Source organism: Manis pentadactyla, chromosome 2 (genome assembly GCF_030020395.1).
Source record: "Manis pentadactyla isolate mManPen7 chromosome 2, mManPen7.hap1, whole genome shotgun sequence".
NCBI lineage: Eukaryota > Metazoa > Chordata > Mammalia > Pholidota > Manidae > Manis > Manis pentadactyla.
The window spans coordinates 208880857-208903770 of NC_080020.1; the positions used below are offsets into that span (position 1 = coordinate 208880857).

At 36.6% G+C, this 22914-nt stretch overlaps 1 long non-coding RNA gene across 1 annotated transcript in view; it reads right to left on the minus strand.

The window, feature by feature from the left end:
• Positions 1-403: 403 nt before the first annotated feature.
• Positions 404-22914, minus strand: part of LOC118935412 (uncharacterized) — a 177934-nt gene continuing 155423 nt past the window's right edge. Inside the window, exon 3 of the long non-coding RNA XR_005033807.2 lies at positions 404-511. This is a non-coding gene — a long non-coding RNA (uncharacterized LOC118935412). The remainder of the gene's footprint in view (positions 512-22914) is intronic.

Consider the following 22914-nt stretch of genomic DNA (forward strand, 5'->3'; position numbering starts at 1 on the left):
ACTGGGACATGCCAGATTGTCATTAAGAGACTATCCAGAAAAGTAAAAGGAAATTTTAGATGAAAGGACTGTTTTTCATTTATTTTTATTATGTGTGTGCATTTGTATGTATGACAAACTAATGGCCCTAGGAATTACCAAATTAGTAGATTTTGCATCTGCTGATTTCTCTGTTTCTCAATATCATAGTTAATTTATTTAACTGCCTCCTTATTAGGAATTCTTAGCAAATAATGTCACCATTTAATTGAGTAGGCTTTATATGCTTGGCAAAGTCCTTCAATATCTGTAACTTATTATTTGATCTTCATGATACTTCTGGTTAGATTGATATCATTTCCCCAATAAAGAACCTGAAACTCAAAACAGGTACATGACTTGCCTCATGTATACATTACCTTTTGAAGCTGCATTTAATAGAATTTCCTCATTCCTAGGAATGAGGATAATCTTTCTGTTCTACCATATGGCCATCCATAATGATATTTCTTCATGAATTTTGCAGTTGATCCTGAAAACAAAAGTAAAGATAAGAGTAGTTACTCATTTTGCATCATTAGATATGGGCTGTTCTGTGTACCAACAGATCCAAATAACAGAGTCATCATCAAATACATGGATTATTAGAATTTTTAGAAAGTGCCAAAAGTATTAGATGGTTGTGGTTGGACACTAGTCATCTGATGGGCTAGTTGCGATACACTCACACACAGGAGTTAAAGGAATCTGAGGCTGGAGTGCCTCTGACACCCTTCTCCATGGCTACACGTCACTCAGCAGCATCTCATCTCCCTCAGCTATCATCCCGGCACCAAAAAGTATTCTGTACTTTAAAGATGGGCAAGTGAGATGCTTTCCCTCACAGAATGTGTTTTGTCTCTACAAAGAAGTAACAAATATTAGTAATAACTTAAACCAGTGTGGCTTTTCTCCTATCAGCTTATTTTCACATCGATTACTTTTTTTGGTCCCAAGAAGATCTCTGTAAAAGAAGCAAAGATAAAAACCACATTTGAGGGAGAAAGAGACCACTGGGGCATGGTGAAGTGATTTCCTCAAGGTCTCACGGCTCAAAAGAGGCAGGTCCAAAATAAAAATTCCAGTCTTATGACCTCAAATGCAGCACTGTTTGAACGATGTCTGTGAGACTGAGAACCTAGGAACTTCCCCTGGAAACATTTTAATTCTGTCCTCTTGCAGGAGGTGACTAGGAGCTCACTGCCCCAGACATATTGAGTAACGGGTTTCTTGCTTCTCTCTGGTGCAAAGGGGAATGCTAGGAACTTTTATCCATTTTCCTCATCGACTAAATGGTGACATGTATGCTCTTCTTATCAGAGAAATGAAACAATGAGACCAAGTGGGACAGGATATAGATTTTATACTGCCTGAAGCTCATATAATTAGGGTGGCCCTTTTTAAGAAAAATGATACAAAATTATAAATATGAAATTGGATATGAAAGCAAATATTTATTCAAAACAAGCAGACATCGCAAACCAATTACAAATCTTAAAAAACTGACAAACTGCTATATACCAAACACTAACATGCTATTATTTACTTATTAATGAAATAACACAGCTAAAATACTATTTGCCTACATTTTCTTGATGAATATCCTCTGCCTCTTCAGCTGATTAGTATTCTGTCATATAATTTTCAATAAAGACAGCAAAAAAGGTGGTTGTCATTCTTTGGGCATGTTTTTCCCTCCATTCAAATATGGCCACTGGCCTTCATCCTGGATGGGTAGCCATAAGGTGTAGGAAGAGCAGCATGGGAAGACATTTCTACCCCAGGAGGGTGAAAACAAAGGCTAGTTAGTGTTTGGTAGAGGAACAGCTCAGCAACACCAGCTGAGGCACTCTTCCAGGTAACCATCTAACTAGACCGGGTCATGCAGAGGACACACACACACACCCTGGAAAACGCCCACGCTGCTAAGCCATCAGAGAAGCACTAGCTTATGTGGTTCCTTCCTAGCTTATGAAAATGTGGCGGAGGGAAGGTTTTCCTAGAGACAGAGCAAAAGGTAGTCTGCTCTCAGGAGTTGTAACACTCTGACTGATGCTCCTTTTCATTCATGCATTCAAAACACACAGACACACACACACACACACACACACACACACACGCACATATGACTTCAAGGTGTCAGGCACTATGCTAAGCCCCAGGTTTGTAACAGAACAAAACTGCAGTCCATCTATGCTAACTTAGAGCTCACCTTTAACTGTTTAGCAGATTGGCACATGCAGGAAATTTCTATTCCCAGGTGGATGTACGATAACAGGGTGGAAAAAAGAGCTCCCTGGGAAATCCTCAACAATTGTTTTTTTCAGTAATTTTACAGAATTCTTGACTCTCAACTATAGGTTGAAGTAGCTGGAACATTACTTAGCTTTTCTCTGCACAGGACTTAGTATCATGAAGGCACATTTCACTTGCTGACACTGGCATCCCAGGTCTTTGTAATCCAAATGTAGTCTCTATAGCAATAATGGTGATAGCCACATAAAATTACAGAAGCAATTTAAGCCAGAAAAAAAAAAATCCCGCATATGAACTCTCTATAACAGGGCTGTGCTGAGCTACCCTGTTATTTTCAAATCCATACCATAGCAGGAAAGTTTAAAAAATGCCAGAAATCCTTTAGGAGAATTTAGACAATTATTCACATGACAGGTCACATTTTGGGGCACATCTTCATCATTGCTCATTGTGTTTCTCACAAATACTTGGTATTATAAACAAGACCCTCATTTTAAGAACCTCATTTTCTGGCATCTAATTACCTTCCCAAAGCTATAATCCTTTGTTTGTGAAATCATAATTTATTCCTATGGAAATATGATTATGACTTCAGGTAAAGGAATAAACAGGAAAAACAGATGAAACTTTTAAAAATATCCTTCTTTCATGCAAATCTCTCTAGCAATAAAGTGAGAATTAAGAAAATAGAAAATGCATGATGAGCTGGTAAAATTGTGGCTAAATATACTGTTTCTAAAATCTTCTCAGCACCAGGTGCTTGAAAGTACACAACTGATTTAGAATGACTGCAAGAGCTATCCCTTTTTTCCACTTTCATTTGGGGATACTTTTCAATATTTTGCAAAACTTTTACTTAATTCTTAAATTTTACTCTCCCTGAAAATATTTTTTAATTTTTGAAACTCCAATTTCATCCACATGGGTAAAATTTCTAAAGGTCACATTTTTGTCAGCAGCTTTCAGGATGAATTCTACATATTGCTTTGTAGGTCACTGGCTTTCTAATGTTGTAGATTTAATATGACAAAAATTTCAACATAAACTTCTACATATAGTAGACTTATCCTATCTGCTCATAGTGGTAGATACGCTGTGATTAACTCATTCACTCTGAATCATTTTCCCAAAATTCCATTGGTTACATTGTTTTCATAACCTGTGGTATATTTCTTCTACATTTTTACTGTTGACTCCATTTTATTTTTGTTTTTAACTACTGATCTACCCAACCTGTTGACATGCCTCTCTCCTGGCTCTCCCTGCACATCTCTGATCTCTCCTTCCTGGTGTCTCTCTTTTGTACCTCTGTGCATCTTCAGCACCTAAATTAGACAATTCCACAAGCTTCCAACATTCAACTTTTGCTTTTATTTCTCACTCCTGCTCCTGTGTTTACTCCAAAGGTAATGGCATCAAATGCCAATGCTTGTCAATGTCTCCCAGGTCAAACACCTCCAACCTCACTTTAAAATTGGCCTATAAGGATTTCTCCTCATGGATATCCTTTCAGGCATACTCAACAAGCTAAGGAAAATCTTTTTCTAAAATGTACTCCCTTTCATTTACCATTTCTTGCTGCAGTGGCTGCAACATTGTTTTTATTTCTAAGACTGGAAACCCTCAAGTCTTCTTTAAATTTTCCCTTTGCCTCCACCTCTGAGTCCAGTCTGTCACTTTATCAATACACTTCCTTATTTACAGTTTCTCTTTTCCCTCCACTCCCATGCCGGTCCCACACCCAGAGCCTTCACCACCATCACCTATACACTTCCCTGCTGCTGTCCTTGCCTCATCATTACTCACCCTGCCAAATAATCTCAAAACAGCCCATTAAGCATGCCAGTCTCTGTTTCAGGAACATGCTGTAGCTCTCTCTTGTCCACCTCCTCCTGCCAATCTATTATCTTCCTCTCCATCTTTTATCCATCCTGATTTCTGACTAATCCCCATTCAAGAGTTTGTAATACAGGAGTCCCCTCTTTCCAAATTCTTCCCTACCGATCTTTTTCTTAGTATCTTTGTCCATACTGCCCCTCTATCCAGTGAGACATGATTCCTGTCCCCACCTATTCAAATTCAATTCCTGTTTCAAAGTCTACCAAAGTTCCCTGCCTCTGACTAAGTCCGCACACACTGATCTCTCCCATCTCCAACATGCTATCACACTGAAGCTCTAAGCCACGCGACACAATTCTGGTAAATACACGAGGCTGCCTACATGACCCTTTGTGGCCAGATCTCACAGAGCTGCCACACCCTAGTGAATTCACCATCCTTCCAGTTGTGATTGCTATCTGAACACTATAAAGAATCCAAATTCTTCTGATCACACAGGCATAATTAGGCTCTAAGGAGGGGAAAAACAAAAGTAGGCTGGATTAGTCCTGAATCCAATTTGACAATCCACCACCATATGAACTCAAGAAAATGACTCACACTTTCCTAAGTCTTCAATTCCTCATGGTTCAAATGGGTATTACTATCAACTTTCCCTAACACACTGCAGTACTATGGAAATAAAATAATTTATGTGGAAGAACATTGTAAAGCATTATACAAATGTACAGAATTATTATTAATTCATGATAACAAGATTCATGAGATACTTAGTTCTAAGCCATTAAGTTAGTTTAATGATTTATAAAGAGGAATAAATATTTCTACTGACTGGAGAGATGTGCGTGCTCTTGAGGTAAAACCATATTTGGATTAACGGATCTAAGGAACTGAGAAAGTTATTACAAGGATTGGGGGAAATAAATCTGAAAGGGTTTGAATGCTCTTGAATGATAGCTTGTAACAATTCTTGATCTTTTAGGGGACCAACGGTAAATGGTGGAAAAAAAGAATAATGGGCTCTTTAGTGAAAATATCCAACCCTAACCTAGCATAAGAATTTATGTTAGAGATGGTTGTATTTTCTGAATTTATGTATAATCTTTATGCAATGGGAGACCAGTTGCACCTTATCACTGATAATCAATCCCTAATGGTAATCTGGTTTATAATGTTTTCAAGTCCCTCAGCATCATATTATGTCTACAGAATAAATTGCATAAATTGCTTCCTCCTCTGAATTCCATTAAAACATTATTTGAAGAATGTGGGAATCAGATGGCCTGAGACAATACCCTAGCTCTGCAACTTACTAGTTATGTTATTTTAAGAAAGTTACTTCACACATCCCTTATGCCTCAGGTTTTCTCATCTATAAAATGGGGATAATAATACCTGTATCATAATAATAGTACTTACATCATAGGTTGTGTTTATGCATTAATGCATGGAATGAAGCAAGTGCTCAATAAATTTTATGTGTTGCTTTAACATCTGCATCATTCCATTTCGTATCACAACCATTTCTTTGCATACCTGTGTACTCTGCTTGACTGCAAGCATCTTCAGGAGCTTTCTGTCTTAGCTCTCTTTGTTAGCCCTTCAGCACTTCCACAGTCCTTTGCTTAATGAAAGTGTTCAATATATTTGGGGAATAAGTCCAGGGCTGTTTCATGTGCATGTCTTGTTTACCCAACTATTCTAATATATGTGTCTTGCTTTCCCAAATATTCCAAACTTGATACTGAAGTTTTGTAAGCCCTCACTCAAGGCTTACAAAAGTTATATCTGATATTCTTTTTATCCTATTCCCCAACAATAGATATTTAATAAATATTGACGACTGAATGACTGTACATGAAGAGGGTTCTAGCATCCTCATGAAACCTGAGTAATGGAACATGATGAACTTTTATCCCATATTCTCCTTAATGTTCCCTTTTGCCACATGCCCTTAGCTTCTGTGGCATCAGCGAGCAGCAATTCGCTGACAATGACAGTGCCAGGCATGTGCAAAGCCAGCTGTAGCAGAGTTAAGAAGCTGTAGAAAGAGTTAAGAGTTACAGAAATGAGCATTTTAGAGATGATAAAATATTAATCAGTACTCTACTAAGACTTTGGAAGACACTGATAAGTAAGAAAAGAATTAGTAACCAGACAATGTTTTCAGTATGACAGAAAACAGAGCTATGAGAACAAGGTGCTTCATGCCCTGCATCTGGAAAAACTAAGCATGTTGAAAGAATGGCACTCACTGATGCTTTATTTTCTTCAGAAACATGGAATAATGCCTCCCCTCTACCAAAATCATGGAGAATTACTGATGGTACCACCCTGCAATGAGCAGCACAGTCACAAGATTATTCTTTTTCTTATTTTACATAAAGTTATTTTGATTCCACTTTATTTTCTACAGAAAGACTTCTCATATGTTAGATAATTCAATTAAATTCCAATTCTGAATCACCAACAATATGGTGCTCTCTGATTCCCCAAGATAAATGCCTTCTCTAATTTCCTCCACTGTACTTTGTAGATACAAACTACATTGCTTTTAAAATTCACTTATATGACTATTCCACAAAATACAGCACATCTCCAATTAGGTTATGAGCAAATATAGGCAGAAGTTCTACATTAAGCATTTTTGTAAATAGCTAGTATAGTGCCTAGCATATGGCAGGTGTTCAATAAAAACCTGTGGAGTAAATTAACGAATTGAAGGGACAAATGGATGCTCACCGAATTCCAAGGCTCTGGAAATTTCAAATAAAATATGAGAACTAATGCTTACCTGAAAGAGGCTTACACAAAAGTTGAAGACAAAATATACTCAATCGAAAGCCCCATGGTTTCTCTAGCTGTATAGACAATTTCTTAACAGCACAGATAAATGGAGAAAAGCAGAGCACAGCAGTTCTGCTGTGATGGGGAGACAGATATCAGGGTTAAGGTTGCAGAGGACAGAAGTCTTCAGGGAAGGACAAAGAAGATTGACTTGTGTCAGAGTGGATTCCAGAAGTCTGTGTGGAAGTCCCCATGAGTCCTTGGCCAAATTCTGGGGATACACATGCACAAGTTGATACTACATGAGACTTAACAGCATGACTATTATGGGGATGAAAGTAGAACAGAGAGAATGGAGGCCAGCAGTTATGGGAGACTTTGGAGTTTTATATTAGCTCCATGGGCATCCAAGCAAAACACAAAAAATGCATGTCTCAGAACTTAAAACTACACTGTAGCATAAAATCCACTCTAGATATACCTTAACAATCCTTAAAGTTAACATGTGCAAGATCCACAGAGAAGACAATGTCTGGAGCTTAAGTTCCAACATATTTAAAGTGGTTTTAAATACTGAGTTTTCCAGTGACCTACCCTAACAGAAAGGTATAACACAAGTTCAGGGTGATCAGCCAATAAAAGACATCCTTTTAAAGAGGTTTTGTTTGTTTTATATGTTTATCATATTTGTTATACAACTCTTTTACACAAAAAGGATATTATTCAGAGGAATATAATAGAGCACAGGGTCCCTTTAATGTACCATTCAAAATGTTCAGTAAGCAATAAAAAATTACTAGATACACAAAGAAACAGCAAAATGAGAACCATGTTCAAAAAAAAGTAAACAAACAAAAAGTTGACTCAAGATAATCTAAATGGTGGGCTTAGCAGTGTCTTAAACAGTACATACATAACATATGCATATATTTTTTAATGTAGGCCAGAGGATCATGAGGTCGTCTTGAAGAGTGAATAAACAAATTTATCAAGCAGAAGTCTATATTCAACCAAATATTTTTAAAATAAATATGAAACAGACATTTTCACATGAATTGTAAAAAATTAAGTAAATTGTCAATAGCAGACATGCATTACAAGAAACATTAAAGGATGTTCTTTTAGCTGAAGAAAAATGATGATAAATGGAAAATATAAATCTTGAGGAAGGAATTTAATTCCTGGGGAAAAACTAAAACTTAAAATAAAACTCCACAGTAATAAATTTTAAAAATACAGGGCAGTACAGAGAATTCCCATATACCCTCTACCTGAAACAGGTTCTCACATGAACATCTTGCATTTAGTGCGGTACACTTGTTAAAATCAATATGATTAATTTTGGACAATTCTCAGCCATTATTGCTTTAAATATTTCTCCTGCTCCTTTTTCTCTTTTTTCCCTTCTGGTATTCCCATTACAAGTATGTTACGTCTTTTTTATTTGCCTCATAGACCTCGGATATTCTTTTCTTTATTATTATTATTATTATTCTTTTTCTTTGCATATTAGTTTGTTATGTTTCTATTGACGTGTCTGCAAACTCATTGATTCCTTCATTGGTTGTGTCCAATCTGCTGATGAGCCTATGAAAGTCATCTTTCATTTCTGTTAGTGTTCTGATTTATAGTACTTCCTTTCAATTTTTATTAGTTTTCATCTTCTGATTATATTATACATCTATTCTTGCATATTATCTACTGTTTCCATTAGAATCCTTAACATATTAGTTATTTTAACTTCTCTGATAATTTTTAAATCTGTGTCAAAATCTAAGCCTGAATATGATACTTGTTTTGTCTCTTCATAATGGATTTTCCTTACCTTGTAATTTTTTTGATTGATAAATTAATAGGAACTGACTTAATTAGGCTTTTAGTGTGAGGTTGTATGTCAATCTGATTAGGAAGAGCTTAGCTGTGTGTCAGTTTTTTATAGGTAGAGGTGCCAGAGGTCTCAGTTTCCTCTAGTTTCCTTGTTTCTTTATTTGTTTTTTCTCCCCATTGTCTTTGGGTTTCCCTAACAACTCCTTCTTAAGTAGAAACTCTGTCTTGCAGTTTTCTCAGCTGCAATCCACTGTTATTACACCAGAGACCTGTTGATGTGGTGGTAAAGTGTTGGGAAAGGGAAGCATTCTATAATCTTATGATTGAATCTCAGCTTTTTAGCGGACCCAAGTCCTTGGGCCATGACCTTTAGAAGCATTTATTAGCCTTTATTCTCCTTACCGCATCTGAGATAGGAAGCTAGAGGGAAAGTAGTTTCCCTCAGAGAACAAGGACTTCTTATGAAGAACACTCTGGGTGTATTTTTAAAAAGTTTTTTCCAGCTTTATTGATATATAGTTAACATATAACATTGTATAAGTTTAAGTAGCATAATATGATGATTTCATAAACATATAATGCAAAATGATTATCCAGGTATATTTAAAAGTGGTTTATTTTCTCCTTTCCCTGCCTGAAACAGGAGCAACTTTTTTCTCTAATACTTGCTATGAGAACCTGGTGGAACTACTAGAGGTAATACCCATGAAAGCAGGGGGACCTCCCTACAACTGGACCCCCAGAAGTTTTAATTCTCAAGTTAGTTCACATTCAGACTTAGCAATTCCTCAAAGTTACTATGCAAATGTTCTTACCTCTTTCTGACTCCAGGGGTTTCTGCTTTACTTTAGCTGATCTCAGCAGTGGTTTTCTGTATTCAATTTGCTTGATTCTCAAGATTTCAGAGTGTGGTTTGCCCTGTGACCCCAATTCTCTGATAGATTTAAGAAAATGTATTCATTTTCTTTTTTTCATTTTGGCTTTTATTTTTATTGCTGTGAAGACAGGAGTGATAACTTCCAAGCCCTTTACATGTCAAAGCTTAAACCAAAAAGCCATTGATTTTTTTTTCTATTCTCCTAGCATATTTCCAGTGTTCAATATGGTATTTTACATATAGTTACCTTGCCTGCACATTAGATCTCTAGACTTATTCACCCTATATAGTTTCATCTTTGTACCCTTTTATGACCACCTCATTACCCCTCACTCCCAAGCCCTTGGTAACCACTATTCCATTCTCTGTTTTTATGAATTTGACTTTTTATTTTTTGGAGATTCCACATATACATGAGGTCATACAATTTTGACAAAGGTGACAAGGATATTCAACAGGTATGCTTATCATTTGAATAAACAACTAATTAGCCATGTGAAAAATACTTGGAGGTAAACATTTCTAAGAACTCATTGAACACTTCACTTAAAATCTGCATTTTGTTGAATCAACTTCATGAAAATTGATTTTTAAATGTAGTTTTGCTATTTTCTGCCCTGTGTCTAGAGGAATGCCTAGCACATAACAGGTTCTTGATAAATATTTATCAAATGATTAAGTGAACTAACTGGCATATTTAACAAAGGTGCAAATTAAATAAGTAAATATAAAACAACATATAATTCAATTCTGGGATGAACTGCACAGACAATAATTACTGCAGAAGGTCAAAAAAGGGAGAGCTTGGGGAGAGTTTGGAGAGGAAGGGAAAATAATCCAACTAGACTTTGAAAGATACATAAATTATAAGGAAGAAATGGCTCCCTTTTTGAGAAAAGAAAACAAGCACTTGCAAAAATGCATTAAGACAAGAATGAATATGAGTATACTTAGGATAATGAAGAAACAAATCTTGATCTGAAAACTATCTTGGGAGTTGTAACAAATAATTTTTAATAAGTAAATAATTATAATAAATAATTTTAACCAGATGTAGTGGATGAGTTAAATTTCCCTGAAATATTATAACATTTGATTCATCACTCCATTTTAAAGCTCAGCTCAGTCAAATGTCATTGCCCAAGGGAAAACTGATTCCATCATTCTATCAAAAATAGGATAAAAAATTATCTGTTCACTCTTTTTCCCCTTGCCCTGCTTTATTTTTCATTGTTGACATCATATCTCCATGAAAGCACATTGCTTGGTTGTTTATTGACTTGCTAAATGTCTGAATCTTTGTCTACCTCTAGAATATAAGCTTCATGAGGACAGAACTCTCAATTACTAGTGATTACTCAAAATGTTTTTTGAGCAAATGAATGATTATTAAAAAACAATCTCCAACACTTACCAGCTATGTGAACCTGGAGAAGTTACTTAAAAGTTCTAACTCTCAGAATCATCATTATTTTAATGAAGATAAAAATAAGACTACTGTTACCCAGGGTTTTATGGGAATTAAATTGAGAAAAAAACATTTCAATAAATAAATAGTAGTCTCCATAGATTAAATGTTTCAAATGTATTTCAGCACCTTAAAAGTTGACTAATGATAAAGTTCTTTCATTTCTAATATAGGGAGAAAATGTTCCCCATAAGGCTGAAGGCTTTTATTCTCAGAGTCCCTGTTGTGGTGCCACTTAAGGCTCTGGGAAAGCCCACGGGGAAAATTATTAGCAAAGTTCCAGGGCATAAAGCTCCATGTTTTCATTGGTTCAATTTTTAAAGCAGACTCAACTCACATGCTGTATCTGCAGAACAGCCATTTATAGAGTTCACTGATACTGTAATTCCTTGAGGCAAACTAACTATAAACTTGTTTAAGAGAAAATGAAAAAAATGTCGCACCTTTCATTTCAGCTGAAGTTATTAGAGTTTTGGTTCCAACATGACTCCAAGTATATAAAAATTCAATCTGGAGTGAAGACATTTACAACACAGGTGGTGAATGCACCATCAGTGGATGAACTATCACATGACCAGGTGGTACAATCACAGCCTCCCAGACCGGGTCACGCAGGGGAATGAACACGTATCATACCCACCACACAGAAAAGTAAGTTTCTAGAAGCACCCCTGCGTTTACGATACATCGTAAAAACACTCTTGAGCTTCAGAAGGTAACTCGGAAGGCCACGAGAAGGAAATCCCATTTTCTTGAAGCCTTTAAATTTTTTTTAATTTTATCTATCTCAGCACTATGTATGTGTTCCCTGGTCTCTAAAAACAGATTTCATGTGGCCAAAAGTCCTTCAGAGGAATTTTATGCAGAAGTCCAGGTGCTCCCCATCTAGCTTCTCCCCCACAATTCTAACCTGTCTCTCACATTGCTAGCAGATGAATGTGCCCCAAATGCACCATTTTTTCCTGCCAGTCCTTCCCATAGGCACTTACTGGACTCCCCCACTGCTTATGATTTGAAGCTCAAATTCCTGAGATTAACATCCAAGGGCCTGAATGTTTGGCTCCTCACTATCTTTCTAATACTATCTTCTACCACTCCCTTCAAAATGCTTTTAATATATTCTTGATAAATATGATTTTCCAACTGGTACTTTTCTATCCCTAAGCCTTTCTTGCCTCATTTTCCCTTCCAGACAGATCATTAATTAGACTGCTCTCTGTCCATTGTGAAATACTCATCTACTTCGAGAAGCATTTGGTTTTATTTTTGTATTTTACTTCTGCCCATTGTAACACTACATGTCTTAGAACTGTTTTTGTGCTTGTGGTGTAATTCTAGCTCATCCATTTTATTCATTCCACAAATTTCCACTAGGTGCCAGGTACTGTATGCTGTACTCTGGAGCATCAGTTGAACAAAAACAGATTTGGTTTCTGATCTCATAGCATTTTTAGCTAGTGGACCTACAGACATTAAATAATGGCAGAAACAAATATACTATTATAACCATAAAACAAATGACAGGAACAAATACTATGAGAGCTTAAAATAGTAAATTTGACCCAGTCAAGAAGATTAGGGGAGGCTTGCCTAACGAACTGACAATTTAGATGATGAAATCTGAAGAATAACTTCAGGCTTACTGGATAAAGAGAGTGGGAAAGGGAGTTTCTGGCAGAGTGACCTGTACTGGAATGGAATAAGGCAACCAAAGGACTGAAAGAAATCAGCTGATGGATCAGAAAAACAGAGGCATGGTGTGAAGAAAGGTGAATTGGAAATTAGATAGTGGTCAGGCCATAGGTAGCCTTCAAGGTTCTCAAACATTTTAGTCTTGGGAAACTTTTACATTCTAAAAAGTTACTGAGAACACCAAAGAGCTTTTGTTTGTGTATGCAATATATTTATTAACACTTGCTATTTTATAAACTATACCTGAGAAAAATTTTAAGTGTTATTTAATTCATTTAAAATAACAAAACCATGAAAGGTAAGTTACAACTGAAACTAAAGAAATACAGATGATTATAAGAGGTAACTAAGAAAAATGTATGTCAACAAATTGGACAACCTAGAAGAAAAGGATAAATTCCTAGAAAAGTGATCTTCCAAGACTGAGCCAGGAAGAAATAGAAAATTTGAACAGACCAACTACAAGTAATGTAATTGAATTAGTAATTTTAAAACTCTAGGACCAGATGGCTTCCAGGAGAATCTGACCAACCATTTAAAGAAGAGTTAACACCTATCCTTCTCAAACTATTCCAAAAAACTGAAAAGGAAGTAAAGAGAGAGAGAGAAAAGGAAAAGTTCATACACTGCTGATAGTATTGCAAATTAGTGCAGCCACTATGGAAAACAGTATGCAGGTTTCTCAAAAAATTAAATATAGAAATACCATATGACCCAGCAATTTCACTTCTGGAAATTAACCCAAAGAAAACAAAATCACAAAATTCAAAAAGACGTATGCACTCCTATTTTTACTGCAGCGTTGCACAGTAGCCAAGACATGGAAGCAACTTAAATGTCCATTGACAGATGAATAGGTAAAGAATATTTGGAACATATATACAATGCAATGTTGCCCACCCATACGAATGAATGAACTTTTATCATTTGCATAAACATGAATGGATGTAGGGGGTGCTATGATAAGTAAAATAAGTCAGACAGAGAAAACAAATACCATATGATTTCACTTATACGTGGAATCTAAAAATCAAAACAAATGAAACAAACAAAAAAGAAACAGACTCATAAATTCAGAGAACAGACTGGTGGTTGCCATAAAGGAATAGGGTTGGGGGAATGGGTGAAATAGGGAACGCAGAAAAGGTCAGTGATAATGTTTGCTATATTGAGCTGGGGGATGATTACATGAGTATATACACATGTCAAAATTCATTGAGCTATACTCTAAGATTTGTGCACTTTATTGTATGTACCTCAATTGAAAAAAAAAGTTCAAGGTAAATAAAGCCATTAGAAAGATAAAAAAAATAAAATACATTTATTACATGTTGACATACAACATATTTTTTATTTTTAAAAGAACTATATATCTCGCAACAAAAAAGAATTATCGAGAAGAGTAGCACAGTTTTATGTTTTTGCAAGTCCCTCTGTAATTTGTCCTAACACAGCTACATTCTCCCATCTACTTCTGTATTCTGTTGCAATGTCACAGGTCAGATATCACGGAAAACTTCAGTCCACTGAAAGACAATGAGAATGAACAAGTTGTATTATTATTTAAAAAATTAATTTTGACCTTGTGGAAAAGTTGAATAGATCCCTAAATGACACCGAGAATTGCTGTTATACCTTATCTTAGTAGATTTCTGTCTTATCCTGTGCGGAGTAAGAAGAGGACATGCAGGTAGATGAATGCAGCAGCATTTTATGGTATCTTAACCACACTGGTGGGCTGGACTAGGTTGTTTCACACTTAAAGAGAAGACTGAAGTGTCAGGTACTAGTTAGAACATTTAATAAACAAAACTTGGTACTAGATTGGATATGAGAAAAGAAAAACAGTTGAAAAAAGATGAGTTCTGGTTTCCTGTTTTTTGCTAGCAGGTAGATAAAGTGTGCTCTTCGCTGAAAGAGGAAACAAAGAAGTGGAACAGTTTTGGGGAGCTCATCGTGAATTTAGTTCGACCAACCTGAGTCGGAAGTGTCCCTGAGACATCCCCCAAAATGTGAAGCACCTGCCTGTATGCCCAGAGGACACCCTACAGGACTTGCCCAGAAGTATATATACGTGAGCCATGTGCCTCTGGCAGCTAGGACAGTTACCGGTGTGTGCAAGTTTGCATTTGCTTAGGGGAAAATACAAAGAACCTAGAGTGTGGGAGTAACCCTGGGGGAACTCCTAAATGTAAGTTTGAGGTGAGGAAGCCATAGTAGTAATACAAAAAGAAAAAACAGGGTAACCACAGAGTTAGAAGAAAAACCAGGAGCGTGTTCTCATAGGGAATAACCAAGGGGGTGAGATTCCTGAGAAAGACGGGACCCAGATTAAGTTAAAGTTGTGTTGTTATTGTCTTTAATGTGACCCTGGAAAAAAAAGCACCAGCAACCCAAATATACAATTATATAAGAATGGGAATAATATTAAAAAATAAAGACTGCACAGAAACATCAAAGCTAGAAGTGAGATTTTGAATTGAAAACAGTTCATCTGTCAGTCAGAGCTTGTGTGAAGAGCCATAAATAAAAATGTCTTCAAAGACATTATTACACCTGATCAGGTAACGTAGGTAACAGAGGTGTGGGTGTTGCACTCATTTACTTGATCCTTCAAACAAGTCTTGGGAAGAAAAGCATATGAAGATGTTTCATCTTTGACTAAGCATAGATGTTCCGGGGCTCTGCAGAATCGGAGGGCTTGACCACTGCATTTCTACTTAGGAAGCTCATAGTGTGTTAAGGTCTTCTTAAATGCCCTTAGAAATTAGGATCCACTATAGGCTGGTATGTTTCCTTCCTGAGATTCTTTTGTTAAGAAAATTGTCTCAAATGCAAATGTATCTGATCCTCTGTAATAAGCTTCCTATGGGAATTAATGAATTTAATGTAAATTATTGTCCACAATATTGATCAGGAAGGATAAAAAGCAAAAGAAAGAAAAGTTGGGGAAGCAGACAGCTGAGAATTTCCTTTCTGCACAGCAAAGGAAAACCACAGGGTAACCCGGGCTGACTTAGAGCAGCAGATATTTTAGCACATCAGCCATGTGCCAAGTACCCTGGCAGACACAGCAGATAAAAATGTGAAAAAGAAAACATTTATACTCTGGGACTAGGCATGTGTAAATGTATTAATTCCAATACAGTATAGTTAGTGCCATATTTTTCTTCATCTTTATCTTGGTTGAAGGAAAAGGTACAAGGATTTTAAACTCCCTGAGAGATAATAAGGTATTGAAAAGGCAATGGAAAAAAATCCTCTCCTGGAATTAGAAGAAATTGAGAGACCTAGAACTCAGGTTGGATGAAATTACAGTATGGCTTATTTAGGTCCACCAGTAAATAGTAATCTAAGCTTCAGAGAAAGCTGGGTATTTTGACAACAAATGAAGTCAGCAGAAATAGAAAAGTTGGAGGAAATGCTGCCTGTAGTTTTGATTTAGGTTAATAGAGAAAACCAGACTATTGGTGGCAGCTATGACAGGGAAACGGAGGCAGCTATTGAAAGGAAGTCAAAGGCATTCATCCCCAACCTGCTTAGGAAGCTGTTGCAGATAGCTTCTTCAAATAATATTTGGGATAAGTCAATGGTATTGAAATGAAGCAGAAAGTTACCTTAAATTCTCATGGATAAAATAATCTTGTACAAAATCTGTCATTTTAGTCCTTACTACTTTCATTTTCTTATACCTGCCTTAAGTTACTTGGTTAAGCCCTTTTTAAAAAGATTCACTTTTTGTTGAAAATACAGGTTTGTAAAAAAAAAAGTTCATCACTCATTCATTTTAAAAGTTTTGTTGTGTGATGATGCTATGTATTATCACCTAATTATGGGATTGAAAGCAACTCAATCCCATAAAGAAACATCGTGTAGAACTCTTCACCATTTCGAGCTGCTTACAGGGAAGTAGTGAAGGCAACCCCTTCACAGAGCTGAAAAATGTTCCAACAGTATCACCCAGGATATTGTTGATTATTCAACATTAGAACTTTAGAAATAAATGCAGCAAGCATGTCAGAGATACCCCTCTTATGCATAACTTTGGATGATGGCTGTGGATGAGGAACGCGTAACTTTACCAGGTTACCTGGATGCAGACCTATCCATTCCTAGCACAACACATTCACAGTGCCAGGAATATGGGAGGAGCCCACAATGTGCGTGGACTCAGTTGATCAAAAAGAACAAGATTTACGAATCTTAGCCTTTACCTCAAAATTCCAGTTCAAATTTGACCCGTGACCTTGTGACAATTAAGCCATCAAGGACTCAGCCTAGTGTATGCAACAAATAATGTGATGAGACAAAAATGAAAATGGCAACATGTGCAAAGTGCTACTGAGGCAAATATACGAAAGCCACAAAATAATCCAGAAAGGTTAACTCCGAAGGGAAATGCTTCAGCTATGTTTTAAACACTGAACAGACATTTGCCAAGAAAAAAACATGAGCAAGCCACGATAGGTAGAGATCTGACAAAACGATCAAAGGCACCCACCATAGGGAGAAAGAAGCATGTGGTCTATTTGTGAAGCAACAGTTATTTGGCATTGACCAAGTAAGATATCTGGAATGAGCCTGAAAAAGGCTGAATGCAGAGACCCACTCAGTAAAGGTCCTCATATACCATGGGCTTTATGCTATACATTTGCAAAGGGAAGATTTTAATACTTACTCCCTATTTTCAAAAACAGTACAATTTGTGAAAGTTCAATATGTAAAAATGAATACACATGAACAAGGAAATGAGTACCCACACCGCATTTAGTCTCCTGAACACCAGAAGAGCTGGAGAAGACAGGGAGGCTGAGAGTCCATGAATGCCAAGAAGGCAAAATTGAATTGTTCCACCCGCAGACACACCTACCCAGCCAAATTACAACCACAAAACCTGCAAGCTGCCTTGGGAGGGGAGGGAGCACTTCTATGACCACACTCCATGGTGACCTTCCTTCCACCCAGCAACATTGCCTACCAGCAGTCACCACAGCCTTCTTTCCATCAAGTTTTCCTTGCAGGTTGTTTGGCAGAGTCCCACCTTAAACCATTTCTTACCCTACACACTTTCTGTAAGATCTCATCCTCTCTTATGGTTTAAGACCCATATGCTAGCAACTCCCCAAAACATATCTCTAACCATGTTACCTCACCTGAGAGTCCAGCTGGGCTTTCCTACTTGGCTGTCTAACACATGTCCAACTCAGAATGCTAAAACCGTAGCACTCAAAAGGATCTGAAATTGTTCCTGCTTATGTCCACATTGTAGATGAGAAACAAAACCCAGGGGTGTTTATTGCTCTCCCCAATTTGTCTTTCTCCTCAGTACCTGAAATGGGAATAGAACCCAAATGTCCTGACTCCTATTTCTTCTTTCCCCATTATTTAATTTGACATATGCATTGACTCCAATGATGATTTATGCTAGAGAAAAGCACTGAGCTAGGCACTTCAGAGAAAACATAGATGGGAATGATGCTTCGAGCTGCTTATGATCCAGTATAGAGAATAAATATGTACTGTAGTACAAGTCAAAATATAAATGCTCCATGAGAGCTGTAGGGAAAAAGCTATAGGGATTTAAATAAAAGCCAGTTTGTGCTTTGTTTTGTTTTGTTTTTATATTTTAATATGTGATACATACTTGTATGTTTCTTCCATGAATCTAGTTATACTCCTAACTGCATTTACATACCAAGCATACGTTGACATGCACATGATCTCTCCCAAGGGAAGCCACAAATTAACTAGAATCATAGAGGGGGCTCTGTGAATTTTCTCCCCCAAAAGGAGCACAATGTCATTAATGTTTCTGAGTCTAGGGAAAACAAGGATGTAGACATATGCAAAGAGACAGTAAAGCAATTGAAGCCCAGAGTGGTTGGTTTGTTGCAGAAACTGTGCAATGGATCCTGAGACAAGCTGTTAGGACTGCTTCCCATGCTGCTGCAAGGCTTCAGTATAGCCTTGGATGCAGAAAACAACCTGTTTGCTTATTTTGGTAGCCATAGAAGAGCCTCAGTCTGGAAACTGCAGCATCCACAATAGTTCCTTCTGTCTTCTCTTAGATTTTTCTAGGTTCAGAACTCATTGGGAAGGAGAGAGAAATGGAGAGCTCAGTAAAGTGAAATGCATATCACTAGGAACCTTTTCAACTCAAGTTTGTAGAGAGAATATCTATTAGGAAAGATGTTACAGCATGAGATCCCTGAAGTCCTCTTAAGGACTGTAAGTGATGATAATAAGGAACAAGAGTTCAGCAAGATCCACTGAGAACCTAAATTTTAATAGGAGTCTGACTGGCATTTTCCTAGGTTAAACCCTCTGGCTCAGAAAAAGGAGGAAAGTTATGACAGTGAAAAGCAGCATCAACTCTCCCAGGGTCCCAAAGCTCTTGAACCAGCAAAATTCAAAGCAGCAGAAATGATGAGAGATTCATTTCCAGGGTAGTAGGAGAGCTAAAAGAAAAATGCCTTGAGTCATAGTGAAAACACTGGAAAATAAACTTCACAGTGGAAAGTATAGGCAAGAACTCTGAAAAATGATCCCTCGCAACATTAATATATACAACATATTCATAAGAAAATAGCACAAAATATAGGACTGAAAATACAGGTAGTATGGTAGAAAAAAGAGCTTTTCAAATCTTAATGAGAATCTGAATCACCCAGAGAACTTGTTAAAATTCAGCTTCTAATTTGGTTGGTCTGGGGTGGGGCCTGGGATTCTGCATTTTTAACAAGCTTATGGGTGATGACACAGGTCCTGTGGACTCACAAACCACACTATGAATGGCAAGGGGAAGGAAAATTAATCAAATTAGGGGTCAGAAAACCGGAATGGTACTCTCTTCCCCTCTCACCCCACTGTGCACATGCACGTGTGTGTGCAAGCACACACACACACACACACAACCATGCTTCTTACAAACTTCATCATCTGTAGGCAGAAACCTAGCCTCTGTGGCCCTCTCTTCCTATAAAATGGGATACTAATAATATGTCTAAAATAGACTCTTAATTGAGAAATAACATACATGAAAATAATTATAAAACTATATAAATAAACTTTATTGTTATATGAACAAAGGGAAATATGAAATAACTTATTTTAAAAGAAAAGCCACTGAAGGTAATGATAATTAGTATATAAAAGTTTCATATTTAGAAAACTGAAATTAAATTGCTTTCCATCTCTGGTTACAACAGCTCTAAGAATCCATAACAGTAGTTCTCAAACATCACTGCCTGTTAAAATTACACAAAAAAACAAAAAAAACAACTACTGCTGCTTGGGAATTTCCCATTTTCCCCCAGTTCTGATGCAACTGGTCTAAAGGGCAACCAGACACAAAGTGGTTTTATAAAGAGACTCTTCAAGAAATTCTAACACGTAGTCAGTGTTAAGAACCACTGGCCCCTTGAGAGAAATGCTCATTGAGCAGAGCTGGCTGGCAAAGTCAGGGAAAGTCAACTGCAGAAAAGAAAAAGACCTGGATAGATGTTTGTGGCAGTGGCACTGCCCATTGAAGGAAAACTGGTTTCTTCACTGAAAATATATTCAAAGAAAAAAAGGGCATTTGGCAAAAGTGATAATAAGGCTTATCTGCCTGCTGGTTACTAGGATCAAATGAAGAAACATCTGTGAAGGCACTTGAACCTCTGTTAAATGCTATAAAAATAGGTAGTGTTGCTATTACTAGATTCATCAAACTCCTATACCTAGAATAGAGTGAGATGTAGCTATGAGGATTCCATTAAAGCAGGCTCCTTCAGAATCTACCTCCTAATGTAACATCTTACAAACTGATAAAAATTTATGGAGGAATCTGTGGGGAATGAGCTAAGTAAAATCTCTGATTATTGTCCACATTTTGTTGTTCTTCTTGTTCTTGACCTTAAAGATTACTTAATGCTTTACTAACCATGTACTCTTGAAATTTCAGTTTTGAAACAAAAACAACTTCTTGGCAGCCTCCTACAAATAAAGAAAAATTTAAGTGGCTCACAAACAAAAATAAAGAAAAAAACTAGACAAGCAGGTATGCCACATGGACAAATTTTATATAAGAAGCAAGCTTTAAAAGTAAAAACCCAACAGAAAACACCACCCAAAGGAAGGGCGTGAGGAGGAGGTGAGGTAATATTCTCCAGCCTCTATCTACCATTGCACAAAAACTCATAGCTCTTTGCTCATGGCTATCTAGAAAACCATGGCAGGCCCTTAGTCATGAGACAAACTTGGATGGAAACTCCCTCAGGGGTTTCAGGGACTCTGAAGCACAGAAAATGTAATATTGTTGAGAAACAAACTAGCTAGTAGGCTAAATCTCATTGGGGAAAAACAAAAAACTCAAAAACGTAAAAAATAAATCAATATAAATTTATTAAACTCCATGTGTGATTGCTTTCTTGTTTGTGAAATTCAGGGATGCATGTTTGGTGGTGCAGAATAAGCTGTGAACAGCTAATATTTATTGAAACATTGTAAAATGAATGAAAATCCACAGTCACCTGAGATAAAAGGCTACAGCTGAGACATACAATATATAGCCTAAAGCCTAGGAAGAAAGAATGTGGATGGTATTTTTTTGAGAAATTGGCACTTCTAAAAGCACCTGTGTATAATCAGGAATTTAGAAAGTCATGCTTATGCTCATGGCAGATCACATGCTCATACAACATCTGAAAGGACCCTAAGCTTTCACTTTTGGCTGATCTCTAGGCCCAGTAGAAGCATGAAGTAGAAGCTAAGACAAAGTTGTAAATGACCAACTAAGTGTTGAAAAGGTGCACAGCACACAGCAAGTCTGTAAAGACTGGGACAGGTGTTTGTTTTAGTCCCTGATGTTCAAGAAAATCTCTATCATAAAACTAGCTAAATACAGCCAAAGGAACAGAGACGTCAGTGAGTACACAAGACAAAGAATACAGTTATTGCAAAAATAGTTTGGAAAACTAGTTAAACAGATGATTGAAATCTTCAACAATCAAAAATAGCAAACCTTAAGGAAGGAGAAAAACCTTATTTCCAAAGTTATAATATTCAATTAACTAGTTTCTGACCAAAAAAAAAAATTGCACAGCATACAAAGGAATAAGAAAGTATAGCCCATTCAAAGGAAAAAAGCTAAAGGAATAGAAACAATCTCTGAGGAAGCCCAGACATTGGACATACCAGGCAAAGACTTTAAATCAACTGTCAAAAGAGACAGTGATGCCTGCACCTATGAAAATTGGTCAATATTTCAGCATTATTTCTAGACAAGAGCTTTGAATCATTTTGAGCCAATGATTGGTTGAAGTTTTCATGTTCTGCATCATGTTAACATAAAAGTGTTAACCAAGTCCTTAAAATAAAAGTGTTTGGAGTAGATGGTACCAGCTAAGCTGACCATCTCTAAAAAATGTTTTGCTAGATAACTTAATAAATAGAAACATCTTAAAGAACCACCCTTGTGTGTCTCCTTTGATTAGTAATAACTTACTTACAGAATGTTTCCCTAAAGTCCTGAATTAATTTCATTTGTGGAAAGTTGTGCTATGAAATAATTCTGATTCTGCCTATATGGAGAAATAACTATCATTTTCAGGTAGTTAGTATATGCTAGGCAATGTGTTAAACACTTTACATGTTGATTTTCATAAGAACTTTCTAAAGTAAATACAATTATCATCCTCATTTTACTAATGAGAGAAAACAGGCTTAAAGAAGTTGAAGAATTAACTAAAAAGCTCAGAGATAGGATGTGAGAGAGTAGAGGTATAAACACTAGTTACATCCCTAACCAGAGTTTATCCACACTTTTCCATTCGTGGTGTCTCTTAAATGCTGTAGACTAGAGCCACCCAGATAATTCAGAATATTTTTTTAAAATTTCATCTGTGCTTGTTAAGTCAGCTTTCTTTTATGTGATATCCAATAAAAATAGATCAAGCCCACAATTTAAAGAAGTCTTCTGGATTTAACATCTTAAATTTAACACAGTTACTATCAGATACATTCAATAATAAAGACTATAAATAGCACCATAGATGTCTGCCAACTTAACTATTTTAACCTTACAAATGTGTGACTCTCCTACTACTCGGTTAACATATACATAATTTTCTCCACTTCTAAAATTAAAGAAAAACCCATTGGCTACTGT